Below are 13,918 nucleotides of genomic sequence, written 5' to 3' on the forward strand. Positions count from 1 at the left end.
GAGGCTTCCCTACCTCCTACTCAGTTTAGCCAGTTCCTTCCCTTCCTTTAGGTTTTTCTTTTACGAGAGAGCTGCCACACTCTATGTTCCTGGTCTACTCCTTAGGAGCCCTGTCTCTCTAATTGTCGACAGTACATTATTAAATAACGTACAGGGTCAAATGGGAAATGGAAGAAAGGTCCTCCGTGCTTAACTACCAAAGGTTCTGATTTGTTGTTGTTCAGTCGCTCAGTGGTGTCCAAATCTTTGCGACCCCATGGACTACAGAATGCCAGGCTCACCTCCCTGTCCTCCATTGTCTCCAAGTTTGCTCATACTCAAGTCCATTGAATCAATGATGCTCCAACCATCTCATTCTCTGTCATCCCCTCCTCTTGCCTTCAATCTTTCCCAGCATGAGGGTCTTTTCTAATGAGTCGACTCTTGGAATCAGATGGACACAGTATTGGCACTTCAGCTACAACATCAGTCCTTCCAATGAATATTCAGGGTTGACTTCCTTTCGGATTGACTGGTTTGATCTCCTTGCTGTCCAAATGCAAAATCCCCGCATGAATCAAACTTAAGACACATTCAGTTTCATTGATCCCAAAAGAGAAAGAAATGCAGGAGGGAAGGGTGAAAAAGAAAATAGAGAGAGTTGGGGTAGGGAGAAAAAAATTAAAAGAAGGAAAGGAAGGAAAAAAAAAAACCTTTGTAGGTCTGGGGCAAACTTTTTCTTTCTTTCCTTTTTCCTTTGGCCGCTCTATGCGGCTTCTCCGGGTAGCTCTAAGGGTAAAGAAGCTGTGTTTCGGGATACCTGGATTTGATCCCTTGGTCGGGAAGATCCCATAGAGGAGAGCATGGCAACCCACTCCAGTATTCTTGCCTGGAGAATCCCATGGACAGAGGAGCCTGGTGAACACCAGTCCATGGGGTCGCAGAGAGTTGGACACAAGTGAAGCACTGCCACTTTCACTTTCACGCGGCCTGTAGACCCAGGGATCGAACCCGGCCCCTGGCTGTGAAAGTGCCAGGTTCGAACCACTGGACGGTCAGGGAATTCCCTAAACTTTTCTACCTTTATTCACTTAAAAAAAAAAAAATTTTTTTTCACTAAAATCTAATTTGAGGTTATATGGATTTTTTATTTATTTTCTATTTTTATTTTATTTTTTTCCATTTATTTTTATTAGTTGGAGGCTAATTACTTTACAATATTGTAGTGGTTTTTGCCATACATTGACATGAATCAGCCATAGAGTTACATGTGTTCCCCATCCCGATCCCCCCACCCAACTCCCTCCCCATGCCATCCCTCTGGGTCATCCCAGTGCACCAGCCCTGAGCACTTGTCTCATGCATCCAACCTGGAATGGTGATCTCTTTCACCCTTGATAATATACATGTTTCGATGCTATTCTATCGAAACATCCCACCCTTGCCTTCTCCCACAGAGTCCAAAAGTCTGTTCCATACATCTGTGTCTCTTTTTCTGTTTTGCATATAGGGTTATCATTACCATCTTTCTAAATTCCATATATATGCATTAGTATACTGTATTGGTCTTTATCTTTCTGGCTTACTTCACTCTGTATAATGGGCTCCAGTTTCATCCATCTCATTAGAACTGATTCAAATGAATTCTTTTTAATGGCTGAGTAATATTCCATGGTGTATATGTTACCACAGCTTCCTTATCCATTCATCTGTTGATGGGCATCTAGGTTGCTTCCATGTCCTGGCTATTATAAACAGTGCTGCAATGAACATTGGGGTGCACATGTCTCTTTTTATATGGATTTTTTAGATGCTGTAGCCCTGGGAACAAATCTGGCCTGTCACAGCCCGCAAAAATATAAACCTTTTCCCCTTTTTCATGTCCAAAAAAGACAAAAATGAAATATTTCTTTTTAAACTTACTAGATAAATGTCCTTCATTTCCTCAGTCTGACTGTTTACTGGAAATGTTTTATTAATTGGGAATTTATTCCAACATATTGTGATGCAAATAAATGAATGACAAATAGGCAGCTGCATTCATTTACAATTAGCAGAGGTCCTTGATTCAGAGATGTTATATTCAGAGTGACCCAAATCATCATGACATAAAGGCCACAGGTCAAATTTAAGGCCAAATTTATAAATCAATAGGAACTCTCCTTGGGGGAAGCTGGTTCTATAAACAAATTATTAATTGCTTTTCAAGAAGCTGTATTTTACTTTGCTGTATCCAAAATTTAAGATCTTTTGAAAAAAAATAAAGACTTTGAACTGTGACTGAGTTCTGTTTTTTTTTTTCTTTTTTGGCTGTGACTCACAGTATGTAGGATCTTAACTCCCTGATCAGGAATTGAACCAGCACAGAGTTCTAACCATTGGACCACCAGGCAAATCCCTAAAATGCTTTTTATTCTGTTAAATTTTGAATCTAGTGCAGGTATTTCCTAAAACAATCATATATGTATTTTTTTCAGTTCAACATACCTGGCAGCCCTTGTTTCTTCTCTGCAGCTTCTTTTGCACTCTGTGGGGAAACCCACCAGTGTAGGCCTTGAGCCACACTGGCTTTAGGACTGTTGGTGTCTGGGGACTTCCCTGGCAGTCCAGTGGTTAAGACTCCACAGGCGATGCAGGTTTGACACCTGGCCAGGGAACTAAGATGTTACTTGCCATGTGGCACAGCCAGAACCAAGAAAAAAAGAAAAGACTAATGGTGTCTGAAGACAGATTTAAGGCCAGGTCTAGCACTGTTGACAGCAACTTCATCTACCCTTGCTGCCAGTTAAGCCCCAAACTTTTGTTCTGGTTCTGGTAATCAGAATAGAGTCTTATCCATGACAGTATCTAAAAATGCTGAGAGAAGGGAAGGAGGTGAGCGGGAGCTCTGAAAGAAGCTGGGCTCCTCCTGCTTCTCAGGGAGCCCAGATCACATTTTGTACCACTCTCCCCTTGTTCTTCTTCCCCTCAACTCCCTGGCCTCCTTGAACCCTGGCTGCTAGAACTTGCTGTTCGTTATCTAAAGACTATCCAGTACCTCTCTGTCCATGCAAGCTCATTCCCTCCCCTCCTGAGCCAGATGGCAGCTTTTTCTCAGCAGCCACATTCTTCAGAATTACAGCTCCTCCCCTTTGTACCCAGTCCTACTGTCCTTCCCTGCTATTAGCATTTATTGCTAACATACATGCCATGGATTTTACTTATTTACCATTTATTGTTTATCTTTCCTTACTAAAACTGTTGCAGCAAAAACAAAAAAGAGTAGACAGCCTTTGGCACATACCAGCCAAACATGTCTGCAAGAGTTAAATAATCTTGGGTATTCTTTAGGTGTTACTACTGACAAACACTTGTAGCTGGATTTGTCCTTCACAAAGCTAATTACTATCTGATTCCACATAAATTATACTCTGCAGCTGGCATTTTTCTCCCCCTACACTCTCTAGTAGGATTCTGCGTCTCTTTTTTTTTGTTTTTCCATTTATTTTTATTAGTTGCAGGCCAATTACTTTACAATATTGTAGTGGTTTTTGCCATACATTGACATGAATCAGCCATGGATTTAGGATTCTGCATCTCAAAAGGAAGAAGTTCTTGGCCTATAACTTCAGGGATACCAGATCAGGTTGCTGAGCCGCCTGACTCCAGCTTTTAGCTGTAAACTTGCAGGAAAAAACAAAACAAAACCAATATATATATATATATATATATATATATATATATATATATACACACACACACACAAGACCTTCATGAGGATATAAAACCTCTCTGTATTCCCCAGGGGAGAGGGGCTCAGTTCTTGAGGTGCTAGCCTGCTGTGTATTCCTCTGTGCCAGGCAAATATAGAGTCATTTTCCTATTTCCTCTGAATTCTGCCTCCATATTCTTTATTCAACACGGGTGTACAGGGGGCCAAGATTTTGGGAACAGAACTGAACGTCCAAAATGACAAAGAAATTAGTCCTTATCTCCAATGCCTATAATGTGGTAGTTGCTCAATATGTGTTTCTTAAATTTACAGGATCCCAGCTTAGCATCACAATCTCTCACAGTGGGGCCCCTGACACCCCCAGTTCAGCACCCATCACAGACTTCCCTAATGCTGAATACTGACCCAGCTCTTTGTCCCTTAAAATATTTCCTTTCAATAGCTATTTGTTGAATGGGCAAAAAAATGCTCTTAGGTCACTGGTTCCTCTGCACTGCCTTCCTGTTGAAAGTCTCCGTTCCTGCCCTTCTGCATATGGTACTCCTAGCGCACTCCTAGTTCCACACACCAGTCTTTCCTTGGATTTTCCTAAGAGTCTGTTTGGGCCTCAAGGGTCCCTCTATTTGCCCCTGTTTTTGTTGTTGTTTTGTTTTGTTTTTCTTAGCTTTGTCATCATGCAGCTTGCAGGATCATAGTTTCCGGACCAGGGACTGAACCCAGGCCCTCAGCAGTGAAAGCATGGAGTGCTAACCACTGGACCGCCAGGGAATTCCCTGCCCCTTTTTACATATAAGCCACACCTCTCTCCCTGCACAGCCCTGCCCCTCCCCTGCATTCTATCTCTTTGCTCTGGCTTTCCCTATTGTCCTTCTTCCCAGAATTCTCCCTGTCATATGCAGGCCACAAAATGTCACAACTGAAAGCGATCTTAGGGATCCAAGCTCTGTTTTATAGAAGAAAACACAGGCCTGCAAGCATTTGACTTGTCCATGTTTGCTCACCTAGTTAGGTCACAGCCAGAACTTGGACCCAGGGACACAGATTTCCAACTGGCCCAGTGCTCTTCCAATGTGCCTTAAACTCTAATCGCTGGCAGCAGCTCATCCTTACCTAAAACATCTTTTACAGCTTTTGGACCTGGTGAGCTACTATGTTCAATGGATATACAATATATATCTGAGGTTAAAATACTCTCCAGATCCACATTTCGTTAACTCTTGACCCTATTTTAAGGTTAAGATTAGTTATCTCCTGGCAAGGGAAACCCTTCTTTTCCTCCATTGCTTTTAAAATACTCCAGTTGCAGCGTTGACATTTTAACCTATAGAGCTAATTGTCAACTTAGGGGAAATGGGACTTGATTCAAAATACAACTTGTGGCAGTCTTCTCCTTCCTTCCAGAAAGAGGCAAAAGCCTCCAGAGTACCATGAGAGGTATACTGTTGAACATAGTTTCATTCCTGTTTCAGACCTAACTAGGAGGACCTGAAGAGATAGGGAATTGTGTTCTTATTTCTGACACAGTCAGTAAAATTAAACTTGCAACAAAGTATATCAACACAGTCAAAGCTAACACACAGTGCTGGTTTTACAAATAAATATTTCTTCAATGGACATTTCCTTATTTGTCTTCAAATAATCACTTTATCCACCAAAATGACTGAAAGTAAAACAGCTAACCATATAAGGTGCTAATGAGGACACTGAGCAACTAGAACTCTCATCTACTGATAATGAAAATGAAAACTGGTACAACTGATAGGATAGGGGATCCTCAGAGAAACAGAACCAGGCATGGTTTTCTTGACGTAAGAGAAACCAATTTGGCCTAAGTGTTTTGCATCTAAGTTGGCCCCATGCTTGCCTCAATAATCAGTGATCTTAAGGGAAGTTAGGGGAAGCAGAACAAAGGAAAAGCAGTCAAGAAACAATAGTTCAGAGATAAAACAGAGTTTTAGCTCCTGCCCCTTGGGGTTCCTTGTTGGCTGAGTGGTAAAGAATCCACCTGTCAATGTAGGAGCTGTGGGTTCAATCCCGGGGTCAGGAAGATTCCCCTGGAGAAAGAAATGGCAACCCACTCCAGTCTTCTTGCCTGGAAAATCCCATGGACAGAGGAGCCTGGTGGGCTACAGTCCATGGGGTCACAGAGTCAGACATGACTTAGAAACTAAACAATGAGGAATATACATAACACTCTGTTATGTATCTTTGAGTTCTGCAGGAACCAATCCCCCTACGCAGGTGGAGGATGAAATGATGGTTTTGACCTTTTCCAAATTCTATCAGCTAAAGCTTGGGCTCCGTCTGCCTTTGCCCCAATTCTATGTGGAATTTCCTGCTCTAACCCCTTCAAGAATATGTATGTACCCTTAGCTTAAAAGTTTCCCATTTTGCTGTTTGTGGAGACACTGCTTTGGAAAAGACCCCAGGTATTCTCCTTACTTACTGCAAGTAATAAATCCTTACTTCTCCCAAGCTTTGGTTTGTGTCTTTTGGTGCAACATCTCCCAAAACAACCATTTTGGAAAACAGTCTTGAAGTTTCTTATAGAGACACATAGAATATAATATAGGTATCCAATTCTAGATACTAACTGAGGAGAATTGAAAACTTATGCCATGCAAAAAAACCCTAGAGATTAGTGTCCAAAAAATGAAACAACCCTAAAACCCAACTGATGAAGGGATAAACAAATTTTAATACATTCATACAGTAAAGTGTCCAGGAGTTAAAACGTTTCCTGTATAACCGCCCTACACTGTTGGTGGGAATGTTAGTTGATGCAGCCACTATGGAAAACAGTATGGAAACTCCTCAGAAAACTAAGAATAGAATTACTATATGATCCAGCAATCCCACTCTTGCACATACATCCAGACAAAACTCGAGTTCAAAAAGATGCAGGTACCCCTATGTTCATAGTAGCACTATTCACAATAGCCAAGACATGGAAGCGATCTAAAAGGTCCATCGACAGAGGGATGGGTAAAGAAGATGTGGTACATACATACAATGGAATACCACTCAGCCCTAAAAAAGAATAAAATAATGCCATTTACGGCAACATGAATGGATCTAGGGATTATCATACTAAATGAAGTCAGAAAGAGAAATTTAAAAGTGCAAAATGATATCCTTCGTATATGACATGAATGAACCTATCTGCAAACCAGAAACAGACTCACAGACATAGAGAACAGACCTGCAGCTGCTAAGGGGGAGGAGGCTGGGGAAGGGATGGAGTGGGAGACTGGGTTCAGCAGATGTAAGCTATTATGTACAGAATTGATAAACAGCAAGGTACTTCCTACTCTACAGCACAGGGAACTTTATGTAATATCCTATGATAAACCATAATGGGAAAAATATTTAAACATATATATCTACATGCATAACTGAATCACTTTCCTGTACAGCAAAAATTAACACAACATTGTAAATCAACTTCAATTTAAAAAACCACCACAACAAAAACTTTTCCTGTACTTTCTTGATTGAGGTCTTTTGAATTCAACTGACAAAAGACAGATTAACAAAAGATAACATTCAATCATCATATTTTCATTCAGGTATATAGAGAGTGCACAGAAAAATTTGACACGAGGGGGAGTTAGAATTTCTATATGGAGGGCTTACACAACATCTTGATCGGGGAAGAAGAGGAAGAGAAAGACACTAATGGGAAAATAAATGAGTTCTCAATTAGGGAAGGGGAGGAAGAAGGGAGCTTATCCAAAAACAAATGACATTTTGGAAAGATACATGTGCCTCAGGAGAATAGATGGGAGATAGGATCGATTTGTGACAATGTCTGTTTACTTGTGGTGTGAAGACTTGTCTTTGCTCGTGATAAGACTCAGTCATCCCTGGTGGATTCCAGGGATGGCCTCTAGTGGAGGGGATTTATGACAATTGGTTCTTAGTTCTGCTTTTAGGACTGTAAGAGATTTAACAAACTCAAATGTCTTTTGATAAAGATAATTTTTTATGTCACAGTGAGTGGGTATTACTGACCCTTTCAATATGAAACCAGGAACCAGGCAGGACCTAGCGGTCCTCCTGGTACTGGAAGCCTTTCGGTGTCCCCTGTTTCTTGTTTATAAGGAATAGGCTTCAGTTTCCGTGAACTTCCCTGAATTCCAAAGGGCAGGTTCAAACAGTTGCTAATCAGGAAAGGGAGTGGATGCAGAGACAGAGGAGGAGATGTCTAGAAACAGTCGCAGCCTTGGGGCAGGGTCCTGGTTCCACTTCAAGGAATACACACAACAGTATCTTTAAGCTCTTTATAGAATAAAACCCAACAAATGGATTGTGTCAGAGAAGATCACCTGAGGCCAGATTAAAGAAACCAGAAAGGCTCATCGAGAAGATTACCTGAGACCAGATTAGAGGAGTGTAGGGCCTGCACACACCTTGATCTGGGCAACAACTCCACCCTTGAACTACTGCTATAAAACTCCTCATTAAATCCTCCCAAGTTGGAACACAAGAGTTTTCAGAAGCAGAAGCCTGCTATATTCCCCTTTGCCTGGCAATTCAAGAAAACTATTCTTTCCTACTTCATCCAAAACTCTGCCTCTGAGATTCAGTTCGGCACTGGGTGCATAGAGACCAAGTCTTCAACATCAACACCTTGAAACCTTAACTGAATCGAGTGTATTGATCTGGACAAAAACGAAATCTAAATTCCCATATTGTGCTCAGAAGACAGATTGTTTCCAGAAGAAGCTAGTTTGCAAGTAATCTAGAAAAGAGAAAAATGAAGGGGGAAAAATTGGCTCTGTTTACCTGACACTGTGCAGAGTGTTGAGATACAATCTGACAGAGGTGCGTAATCTAGGCTTAGGACAAGCACAGCTGACTTGGATTTTTTGGACTCAGAATGGGTGCGAAGATTATCCACACATACGCTTGTCGGCATGTGGGACCTTAGTTCCCCAACCAGATTGCACCTGGGCCCTCTGTGTTGGAAGCATGGAGTCTTAACCACTGGGTTATCAGGGAAGTCCCTAGATATAAAATTATTTCTTCTGACATTAACCCCATGCTCACAAAGTGACTGAGTAGCTAATAACATACCACACTTTTTTGTGAAGTGAAAGTCGCTCAGTCATGTCCAACTCTTTGTGACCCCATGGACCCCATGGAATTCTCCAGGCCAGAATACTGAAGTGCGTAACCTTTTCCTTCTCCCAACCCAGGGATTGAACCCAGGTCTCCCACATAGCAGGCCAATTCTTTACCAGCTGAGCCACCAGGTAAGCCCCATACCACACTTTTTATACCATACTTTCTTTCTTTTTTTTTTTTTGGCTGCATCAGGTCTTCATTTGACATGCAGGATATTTAGTTGCAGCATGGGAATTCCTACTTACAGCATGTGGGATCTAGTTTCCTGACCAGGGATGGAATCTGGTCCCCTTGCATTGAGAGTGCAGATTCCTGCCACTGGACCACCAGGGAAGTCCCAAATATTATGTATTTTTAAAAACTTATAGACTACATTTTCTCACTTCCCAAGAAATCCTGCTGAGTATGCAGAATGATTACTGGGAAATCATGGCTGATAGGTTAAATAGGTTACTTAAAATCCAAATATTTTTAAGAGAAAAATATTGAATTATTTCTATTGTGTGTATATATATACATATACTATATATATATATATATATATATATATATATATATATATATATATACACATATAGTATTTGATGTGGGGGCATCTGAAGTTGACTGATAGAATATAAGGAAGAGAGCCTTGAAAAACAAAAGTGCCTGAGGCCCCAGAGGCCTAGGCAGTTCTCCCAGAAGTAGTGACACAGGTTGTTTACATATGCTAGGGGAAAAAGAAGAAACAAACTAAAATTGATTTTGAAAGGTTTCAATATTGAAACCATATTATCATCTCATTCTAAAATAACCCTAAAAATTGGATGGAGGGTGGAAAATACCAGAATTTTTTACTTTGTATGCTCCCAAGTTGTTCTAATTTGTCTCAAAAGGATGTGTACTTTTACAATATGGAAAACAAGAATTTTTTTAACAGATAGATAATTTCGTTGGCCTCTCTCTCCTTTGCTTTTTGGCTGCTCTGGGTCTTCGCTGCTGTGCGCAGGCTTTCTCCCATTGCAGCAGCAGGGGCTGCTCTTCGTTGTGGCGCCCGGGCTTCTCCTTGCGGTGGCTTCTCTTATGGAGCACGGGCTCCAGGCACACAAGCTTCAGGGGCTGCAGCATGCCAGCCCAGCACTCGTGGTTCGTGGCCTCTAGGCTAGTTGTGGTGCATGGGCTTAGTTGCTCCACAGCATGTGGAATCTTCCCGCACCAGGGATCAAATCCATGTGCAGTCAGCTTCTTAACCACTGCACCACCAGGGAAGTTGGGAAAAGAAGCATTTTAAAAGTAAAATAAAACAGTCTTGGAATTTCTTACAACAGAATGTTTGAGGGAGTGAAAATTTCCACAGCTCTTTTGGAGAATAAGTTGGCACTGCCAAAATAAACACACACATATATAAGCTCACAAGGCTTCTGACCCAACAAAACCTCCTACAGCGTACATTGATATACAAGAAGATTCAATCCAGTTTTTTTAGTAAAACTAGTGGTCAAAATGTTAACCAAGATTATTTTGTGGAATAGACTTACGGCAGGGTACTTTCACTTTCTACAATAAACATGCCTTTATTATGCAGCTTACAATGTTATATTTAAATTAGAGGACTCAAATTTGCTTATGAATTATTTCATCCATTTGACAATTATTCGTTACTTATGATGTGTCTTTTGAATCTTCCCTCACCAATGCAAATAAGGAGCTGACTAACTGAATACTTTCTTGTACCAGGGAATCTACATGATGCAGAAAGTCTAGGTAGAAGATTAAATGTTTAGTCACTATATCATGTCTGACTCTTTTCTGACCCCACAGACTGCAGCCCACCTGGCTCCTCTGTCCATGAGATTTCCCAGGCAAGAATACTGCCATTTCCTTCTCCAGGGGATCTTCCTGACCCAGGGATGAAACCTGCATCTCCTGAACTGGCAGGTAGATTCTTTACCACTGAGCCAGGGAAGCCCAGAAGATAAAATAGAGGATGCTATTTGCAGAGTTCCTTGATCACAATCATAAGAAACGCCTGCCACAGCAGCTGCTTCAGAAAAGAAACTAATAGCTAGAGCTATTGCCTTTAACTGTCAACCATCACCCTCCAAGATCTAGAGACCTCAGACTGAAAATCATCAGAATTACCTCACCAATCACCCAACTTCCACAATGCAGAGTCCTAACCAGTATATGATCACAGCCTACCTTCCATATAATTGTTTCAGTGAATATAAACTGTCATCTTTGCTTTCTATATTTAGAAGCTATTAAATGAGTAACAGTCCCCAGCTTAAATAAACCAAACCAGGACCTCTTCAAGCTTATTTTCACATGTAATATAAATCGTAAATAGGTCACTACATCGCCACTTGGTAGTTTATGTAGACAGCTGTGGTGACATTGATGACTCAATGTCAAGTAAGAGTTAAGAAAAAAAGAAGCTATCGATGATCAGGAATGTGGGACCAATACAGACTCACTTTGTTCTCACAACATCTCCTGTATAAAAAGCATTGATAAATATAATTCATATATGGGGACCCAGAAAATGGAGGCCACTGCAGCAGCTGGCCCCAGGTCACAAATGTAAACCTAAGCCAGGCTGCACTTCCAGAAAATGCCCCACTGTCGAGGAAACCTAACCTACGCCCATCACAATCCCCTAGCTCAGCTTTAGCCAGCTCACCTCACCCTGGAAAATAGGACCCACTAAGCTTATAAGCTGAAGCTGCAATACTGTGGCCACCTGATGCCAAGAGCCGACTCGTTGGAAAAGACCCTGATGCTGGGAAAGACTGAGGGCAGGAGGAGTAGGGGACGGCAGAGGCCAAGATGGTTGGATGGCATCCCTGACTCAATGGACATGAGTTTGAGCAAACTCTAGGAGATGGTGAAGGATAGGGAAACCTGGCTTGCTGCCGTCCACAGGGTCACAAAAGAGTCAGACATGACTTAACAACTGAACAACAAAAACAAGCTTATAAGGAAATGACTGACTTCCTAGGTCATCTTGCCCTCTTTTCTGTTTCTTCTTTGATGCTCTATAAACTCGCTCTTGCCCAGACTCCCGCAGGAAGAGTGCTCTATTGTCTATGAGGCAGTCCTCAATCCGTGGATGGCTTTCCCATGGATAAGGGACATCAAGCTCATGACTAAATTGTATTATTTTTGTCGTTTGACAGTATGGACTCCCAATTTACAACAGATTCAAAGTTCCGTGTCTTGTGCCTGGTGAGTGCCATGGAGTTCAGAAATCTGACATTATCTATGACTGCGGCAATCAGCCCAGATGCCATCCCTCTGAGTCTACCAGGTCGGGGCCCAGAGGGTGTGGTGTGAGTTTGAGAGCCCCAGGAAGCCCTGGACAGGTTTCCATCACTAACCTCATTTCAAAGGCCTGGAATTCGTACCTGTATGCCGACAGTTTTAAAGCACTGTTTATATAGAACTGTTTATTATAAAATTCTCAAACACCTCAAAGTAGAGAGACCATATCTGTAATTTAGTATGGCACAGCTTTTTTGAAATTTGAAAACTCACTGAGTCATATGAGGAGGTTCATGACAAAAGGTAGCAAGAGAAAAATACACAATTGGTGTGTAGTCCTAGCTCTGCTATAAATAAGCTCAGTTCAGTTCAGTCACTCAGTCATGTCCGACTCTTTGTGACCCCATGGACTGCAGCACAACAGGCCTCCCTGTCCATTACCAACTCCCGGAGCTTACTCAAACTCATGTCCATTGCATCGGTGATGCTATCTAACCATCTCATCCTCTGTTGTCCCCGTCTCCTCCCACCTTCAATCTTTCCCAGGATCAGGGTCTTCTCCAATGAGTCAGTTCTTCACATCAGGTGGCCAAAGGATTGGAGCTTCAGCTTCAGTGTCAGTCCTTCCAATGAACACCCAGGACTGATCTCCCCTAGGATGGACTGGTTGGATCTCCTTGCAGTCCAAGGGACTCTCAAGAGTCTTCTCCAACACCACAGTTCAAAAGCATCAATTCTTCAGCACTCAACTTTCCTTATAGTCCAACTCTCACATCCATACATGGTTACTGGAAAAACTACAGCTTTGACTAGACGGACCTTTGTTGACAAAGTAATGTCTCTGCTTTTTAACATGCTGTCTGGATTGGTCATAGCTTTTCTTCCAAGGATCAGCATCTTTTAATTTCATGGCCACAGTCACCATTTGCAGTGATTTTGGAGTCCCCAAAAATAAAGTCTCTCACTGTTTCCATTGTTTCCCCTTCTATTTGCCATGAAGTGATGGGACCAGATGCCACGATCTTAGTTTTCTGAATGTTGAGCTTTAAGCCAACTTTTTCACTCTCCCCTTTCACTTTCATCAAGAGGCTCTTTAGTTCTTCTTCACTTTCTGCCATAAGGGTGGTGTCATCTGCATATCTGAGGTTATTGATATTTCTCCCTGCAATCTTGATTCCAGATGTGCTTCATCCAGCCTGACATTTCTTATGATGTACTCTTCATATAAGTTAAATAAGCAGGGTGACGATATACAGCCTTGACATACTCCTTTCCCAATTTGGAACCAGTCTGTTGTTCCATGTCCAGTTCTAACTGTTGCTTCTTGACCTGCATACAGATTTCTCGGGAGGCAGGTAATGTGGTCTGGTATTCCCATCTCTTTAAGAATTTTCCACAGTTTGTTGTGATCCACACAGTCAAAGGCTTTGGCATAATCAATAAAGCAGAAGTAGATGTTTTTCTGGAACTCTCTTGCTTTTTCAATGATCCAATGGATATTGGCAATTTGATCTCTGGTTCCTCTGCCTTTTCTAAATCCAGTTTGAACATCTGGAAGTTCACGGTTCACATACTGTTGAAGTCTGGCTTGGAGGATTTTGAGCAAGCTAGTATTGAATGAGCAAGCTAGGATGAATAAGTTAGTATTGAAAAAATAATGGTGACTTGTTCAATGAGACATAAAACCTGGAACCTGAAAGGTATGTGTGAGGACTTTCCAGACCTTGTAACCTATACTTTGATTAGAAAGTTCTGTCATTCACTCTATATATGAGCATTGGTGTGGTGTTAATTGCTCAGTTGTGTCCAACTCTTTGCAACTCCATGGACTCTAGCCCACCAGGCTCCTCTGTC

This window comes from Dama dama, chromosome 6, assembly GCF_033118175.1.
Source record: "Dama dama isolate Ldn47 chromosome 6, ASM3311817v1, whole genome shotgun sequence".
NCBI classification, from domain to species: domain Eukaryota; kingdom Metazoa; phylum Chordata; class Mammalia; order Artiodactyla; family Cervidae; genus Dama; species Dama dama.